General features: G+C 36.8%; 1 long non-coding RNA gene across 2 annotated transcripts; it reads left to right on the top strand.

Moving 5' to 3' along the window:
- Positions 1-229: 229 nt before the first annotated feature.
- On the top strand, positions 230-4115 carry LOC145547992 (uncharacterized). 2 transcript variants are annotated; one of them, XR_014084261.1, is made up of 5 exons: positions 230-1181; positions 1862-1936; positions 2424-3048; positions 3294-3462; positions 3610-4111. It is a non-coding gene; the product is annotated as an uncharacterized LOC145547992 (long non-coding RNA). The 2 variants fall into 2 exon arrangements; XR_014084260.1 differs by having other exon boundaries at positions 1862-3048; positions 3610-4115.
- Positions 4116-6802: the final 2687 nt, after the last annotated feature.

The raw sequence follows: 6802 nt of genomic DNA on the forward strand, positions 1-6802 counted from the left end.
TTTACATTGACTCCCTGTAGCTCAGAAAATAGACTTTAAAATACTTCTGTTTGTTTAAACATGGTGCCCTGCGACAGACTGGAGACCTGTCCAGGGTGTATCCTATCTCTCGCTCAAAACGTTCACTGGAGATAGGCACCAGCCCCCCTCTGAACCCTTTAGGGAGAAGGGTGTGCAGAAAATGGATGGATGGATGTTTAAACGTGGAGAAGCAGCATCCAGCTTTTATGTACACTGTAAAAAAAGTCCGTAAAATCAACAGTAAAAATCTGTGAAATCATGACAGAAAAATGTTGTAAAGAAAAACACAATTATATTTTGTTCATTTACCAGTATGATGTTGTATAACGTAGAACAGAAAATTATTGTAAATTTTAAAATGTGAAATTGTAAATAATATTGTATTTAGTTGTAGAAAACACAAATTTTGTATTGTTAATGAAAAAAGTTGGATCCTTCACAACATTTCAGCAGTGTAAAACTAACATTTACATTCTGTGATGATTAAATCCAAATGAATTGGAAGCTAGCTTACCATTTTTTTGCTAGGGAGAAGTAAGTTTGGGCTTCCCTGTTTAAGCTGTTGCCCCTGAGACCCAACTCCAGATAAGTAGAAGATGGACGGATGGATGGACAATGAAATAAATGAATAAATTAATAGATTTGGAAATTAATGTGGAATTAAGTAATTATGATTCCACATTGTTTACTTCCAATTTTGTTCACTAGTTATCTATTTATATTCACTTGTATTTTCCCACTTCTTTAGATTGTCATTTCCTCTTTAATTCATTTACTTATTCTCTGTCAATTTTGATTGGATCATTTCTTCATATTTCACGTCTAACGTGGAGGAAACATCTGAATCAACAAGGAAGTCATGTACTTGCTTATTGGTACATGTATTTTATTTTTATTTATTATTTTTGCTAACACTGGATTTTTTACCTTCACCGTTGCCATTATAAGCTCAAAGTTCGGCTACTGCGAGAAAGACAGAGAACACCGCTTTGTGCTCAACTTCCGGTCTGTTCTGCTCTCTGATTGGTTCGCTTACCTGGCGCCTGAAAGCTGTTTTGAACAAGTTCGTACAACGGTTCTCATCTCAGAAGAAGCTGAATTGTGCTCAAACCTTGACAAAGAAAAGAGCGCTGTTTGGACCTCGTCAGCTTTCAGCAAATGTAAGTTAAGCTTTGTTTTCTTCAAACGTAACGGTAATTTGTGTTTCTGGGGAGATTACATTTTGTTTTTAAGGCGTCATATTGCTTCTTGGAACAATATGCAGTAGAATCATTTTTTGCTACACCTGCAACACGTGTAACTTGTTGGGTAGGTTGAAATTATTTAAACATGATTAAATTTACATTTTGCTGTAAAACACTAGAATCATTGAGGGGCTATGTGTTGCATTGTAGAGTGCACAGAAACGAGCCCAGTTGTGTATTCAAATGCCTCGGCACAGAATGTAAGCGGACATTTTGTACATATGCAGCGTTTAAAACTCATTTTTACCGAGTTCACAACGTGGCTTCACAACCCGAATTAGCCAAAGTCATTGCTGCTAAATTGAAATGCACCATTTCATTGTGTGGGCACCAAAGCCAAACTGTGAAAGAAGTCGTTGCTCATATAAAGGAGCATATAATGGAGGGGCGGCCGGTAGCATGTCCAGTAAAAGCCTGCAAAAAAGTTTTCAGCGTCAAATCATCATTCACAGCTCATATGTCCCGTAAACATAAGATAAACATAACACAGCATTGGTGGGTTTACTGAAAACTTTAGTACTTCTCAGTACTTTTGTAGGTACTGTGAAATCACAAGAAAATACTTTCTTAATGATCCAAATGCTTGTGGTCCACAGCGAACCCCTGAAGCTTACAATTTGGCAGTCCATCATCGAGAGACTGGAAGCATTCAAGACATCAAAGGTGTCAAGGTAAACTCTGACTTCAACTCACTAAAGTCTTTTCATGTTTGCCAACCTGGTCTTCCGCCTTGCTTAGGCCATGACTTATTTGAGGGTGTCGTGTCCTGTGATCTTGCACTATACTTGAAATATTTCGTTAAAACAAAGAAATGGTTTACATATTCCCAGTTCAACCGTAGAATCAAGCAATTCAAGTACAAAGGATCAGATGCTCTCACAAAGCCATGCCCTGTCAACTCTGAGGCAATCAGGCTTTCAGGTCAAGCTGTTCAAAACTGGAACTTGCTGAGATTGTTGCCAGTAATTATTGGTGACAAGATACCGGGAGAGAAGTTTGACTAAAAATTTAAGGATGTACATGAATAAAAAGTGTGAATCAGGCACGATATTTTGTTTGACACTAAGTATGACTCTCTTTAATTTGTACATAGTTGAATACATGTTATATTACGGTGATCTTGTGTTTTTACCATTATTTTGTCTGATTTTATTCCAGAAATGGCTGAGCAAACATTTTTACGTAGTGCTATTAATGAAGTGTTGCCCGATCTTGCAGAGGCTTCAAAAGACATTCTTGAGGAGACTTTACAGTCAATTGGAGTAGAAACGTATGATGACTTCCAGTTCATTGTTGAGAAAGACTTGCTGTCAGCATTAAGACCAATTCAAGCCAGAAAGGCACTTGCTGCTTGGAAATTCAGATGCAAGTAAAATTCTAGAAAATCAACCATTAAACACTGATATTCATATTCAGTTCTGATAACTTATTTTTTGTTTTGTGTTTTTGAAGGCAGGACCCCTGAAACCAGCAGGTCCTCAAGTAATGCATCACGAGATACTCCTCCATCACAGCAGTCTTTGTCCCCGCTAAGTGTGTCATCAAACTCCTCCAGCAGCAACCAGACATCTGCAGCAGACTGGGTGGACACCTTTGAGATACCATGGGAAAAGTTCTCAGAAGAACTGATGCAGGCATTAGAGTGTTAAAGAGTTGATGCTCTTACTTCTCTGCTACTTCAATGAAAATGAAGAAGCAGTGTTCTTCTGTGTGGAGGACACATGCCTAGCTGAAGAAGTACAGATGGAGAATGTCTCCTTGACTTCCACTATCATTGTGTGTGGTGAGTTCATTTTTGTTTTTCCAGTTTCTTTGACCTGTTGTCTTTTTTGTTGTCTTGTCCCCTTTCTTTGCACTTTTGTCCATCTGACATTTTCTTTAATAGTTTTTTTTAATTCCAATTATTTTCTTAAGCTTTTACTATACTAATATTATTTTTCGTACTTTTTACTTAATTTGTTATTTTTCATATAAATGTCATTGTTTTGTTGTATCAGGAGTCTAAATGTATTTGTTCTTTCTCCTTAGGTCAATCCTGCTTCCATGCCAAACGATTCATGCTGAGTGTGGATCAACAGATTGGAAACAACAACATCTCCTGTTTTATTTCTGCCCTCTGCATGATGTTTGGGAGCTATTATTGTTTTAACATACATTATCCATCGGGGCTGGCGTCTACACTGGAGTTTCTGCAGAGGTATGAGTTCTTGTTTCTTTGTTTGTTTTTTTTTAATTGTAGGCAGTTAAATTTGACTTTTGACAACTTTTATATCTTGAATAAAATGTTTATGTCTTTGTGAAGCACATTTTGATGTAGTTTTCTGTTTGTCCTCTTTATCTTAAGGTGTTTCTTCTCAATCAACCCAGACAAGGGCAGTAAGGTGGAAGAAACCCGTAAACCCAGACTGCGTGTGAACCCCCGTGTCCTCACCTTGATCCAGGAACTTGCGGATCATGAGTGGCGTGATGTTTGAGAAAGGACTAAAGTCAGTGAGTTATCAAGACAGTGTTTAATCTTAACAGAGCTGAATAGATTTCTAAATGTATGTTGCATCTCACACAGTGTCTTCTGAAGTTAAGAAAGTAGAAAAGACATATTTATATTTGTTCAGTGGCTGAATTTTGTTCCATGTCAGAAAGGGCAAATGAGAATTTCATTGAAAATATGTTTTCAATTAAAATGTTTATTTGTTTCTAAAAAAATATATTGAATTATCATTATAGATACAGTTTATATTGGGCTTCCTTGTGTTTTTAATTTGCATTTAACTGGTAAATGTTTGTTGAAATTTGATTATTTATAGATATTTGAAAATAGAATTGCTTCTAAAAAAGGAAAACTTTTGAAGCAAACATTATTATTAAAATGTATACTGGAAATAGAAATTTATTGTATGTTATAATCTTCAAGCCCCCCCCCCCTCCAAAAAAAAGGGGGTGAAAGTTGGCTCTCATACTGTTTCTGATAAAGTTAAAAACGTTGAAGAAATTTATATGTATTCAGCAGGTGCATGTGCTTCATGATGTTCAGAAAAGACAAATGAGAACTTCATTGAAAATAAATATTTCAAAGGCATGCAAGTGTATGTTTATTTTTTTTAAGGTTATCATAGATACAATTTATATTGGGCTTCCTTGTGTTTTAAAGTTTCCTTTAAGTTAGAAATGTTTGTTGAAATTTCATGCTTATAGATATTTAAAGATATAATTCTTAGTAAAAAGTAAAAAATTAAAGCAAATTTCAGTTTTTCAGAAAGTATTAATAAAATGTTTTAAATTGACATTTTAACAGTTCTAATCTGTTATTTAAAGGTAATTTATCAGTAGGACTAAATGAAGTTTTTTTTGTACAACAAACAAAAACTGAGTAAATCTTACTGGAAAAAAAGTGTAAAATAACAGCATTATTATGATAATTCATCAGAAAAAGTTGGTTAAAATTACTTGATAAAACTGTTTTATTACCAAAATAAACCTTTTCAAATCACAGTTAAAATTTGTGCAAAACTATGGGATAATCTGTTTATTTCACAATTTAACACTGTTATAATTACTGTTTGGTCAGTAAAACGGTTTACATGTTCACTGTGTTTTCTACAGAATTATTCTGGCAACCACAGCTGCCAGATTTTTTTTGTAAAAACAACAGAATTTTTTTTACAGTGTACCACAAATCCCCTCGTAGTTTTCAGATACACTGTTTAAAAAAGCCCATCTAGGAAGAAGTTAATGTTTATCTGTCCCTATCAAATAAATCTAATAAGATGAAAATAAACGAAAATTTGGAACAAACGTCCAGAAAACTGTAAAACAGCTGAAACACCGACTTCCTTTAAATCTCGACTAAAAACCCACCTGTGTAGAGTTGTATTTGAAACGTAATCAATTATAAATTTAATGATGGCATTTGACTTAATGTAATGTTTTGATTATTGATTCTATGTTGCATCACTTTTTGTTTTTGTGCTTGTTATGATGTAAAGCACTTTGAAATGCCTTGCTGCTGAAATGTGCTATACAAATAAAATTTTATTGAAATTTGATTGATTTGTATTGGGATCAAGGGTGAGGAACTCAGTGTTCTGCTGCTTCAGGACGGGGTGCGTTACCTGAATTGAAACCCTGATTTTTCAGCTGCGTACAGAATGTGCCTGAAGAGCAAAGGAGCAGTTTCAATCTCACGGCAACAAGCTCTGCGGCTGAAAACAGTACACAGATGTTGTTTTTGTCAGAACAACAATCCTGCTCAGCATATTTGGATCCCCAGAGGATTTGATTTGTGACAGACAACGAAGATCAAAGGCTACTTGCTTTGATCTTCGAAGAAGAAGGTATGTTAGCCTAACTGTAAATAGATGTATTAAAGTTTAAAAAGAGAATATTTAGGAGTAGGTGTATAATTCCATGTCACTAATTTTCTTCACCAGAGATGGGTGAAATAAACTGGGCTGGGACAGAACCAACTCCCAATTCCCCCCCCCCCCCCCCCCCCCTTTATATGCCCCCCCCCCCCCCTCCAACTGAGCAATCCCAGTGTGCCACAGAAAGCCAGAGAAGAAGAATGCAGAAGAGACAGTTATATAATGACAAGGGTCCCGCCTGCATGGGGGAAGGGGGACTGGAGTAGCGGTCACACTGCACTCACTTCCTGCTGTCACTCTGAATTTGTTGCAAGGCGAGGTCTAACTGAAATCATGCGATGTAGCACCGACACACACACACACGCAATCTCGTTTTTCTAGCAAAGACGTTCGTTCCACTGCTGATGAGAAGCTTTAGCAGAACTGCTAAAGTCCTCATGTTTTAGTGACGAAGAGTTCTGCAGTAAACCTCCCAGAATGGACGGAGCTACGTGATGCAAACAACACTCAACTATGCTCTCCTTCTGACAGAATGGACACACAATCCTCCCATTGTCAGAGTGCCCCCACTCCCCCCCTATTTGTCCACTCAATTAGCACCCCCCCACACTTCTCTCCACCATACCAGCAGGAACACACACCCCGCTTGTTCTCAGTCACTCCATCCTCAAGCTGCCATAGCAACACTCGTAGCGATTTTTTTTTTTTGGTCACGTCAGAGGGACTCCAGACACATCTGACTGTCTGGGTTTCTGATGATTCCCTGGAGGTGAACACTTTGTGCAGCATCTGCTCACTCATGTTGTCAGTGACACCTGTGCAGATGGAGGCAGCGGGACACGTCACCAGAGTCCATCATTTATTAGCCCTTTAATGACACGTAAAATCCTCTTTGGAGAGATTACACAAAAGAATGGGCTCCTTCCCACACATCTGGGCTAACACATCCCTGTGCATGGGCATTTATTGTGAAAATTTCTTATGAGACTTTTGATTTATCATTGTCTTTATCAATTTACATTAATGTCAACAAACAAAACTGACATTGTTGGAAATGTGTGTGTGTTTTTTTTTTTACTATTTTGTCCTCTGTTCTGCAAATATTAGTAAATTTGAAAATACAATTAAAGTTACAGTGTGCAATTTAGCAATATAAATCACATTTCTTTAAAGCTG

The sequence above is a fragment of the Poecilia reticulata genome, chromosome 17 (assembly GCF_904066995.2).
Source record: "Poecilia reticulata chromosome 17, P_reticulata-male-v2, whole genome shotgun sequence".
Lineage (NCBI taxonomy): Eukaryota > Metazoa > Chordata > Actinopteri > Cyprinodontiformes > Poeciliidae > Poecilia > Poecilia reticulata.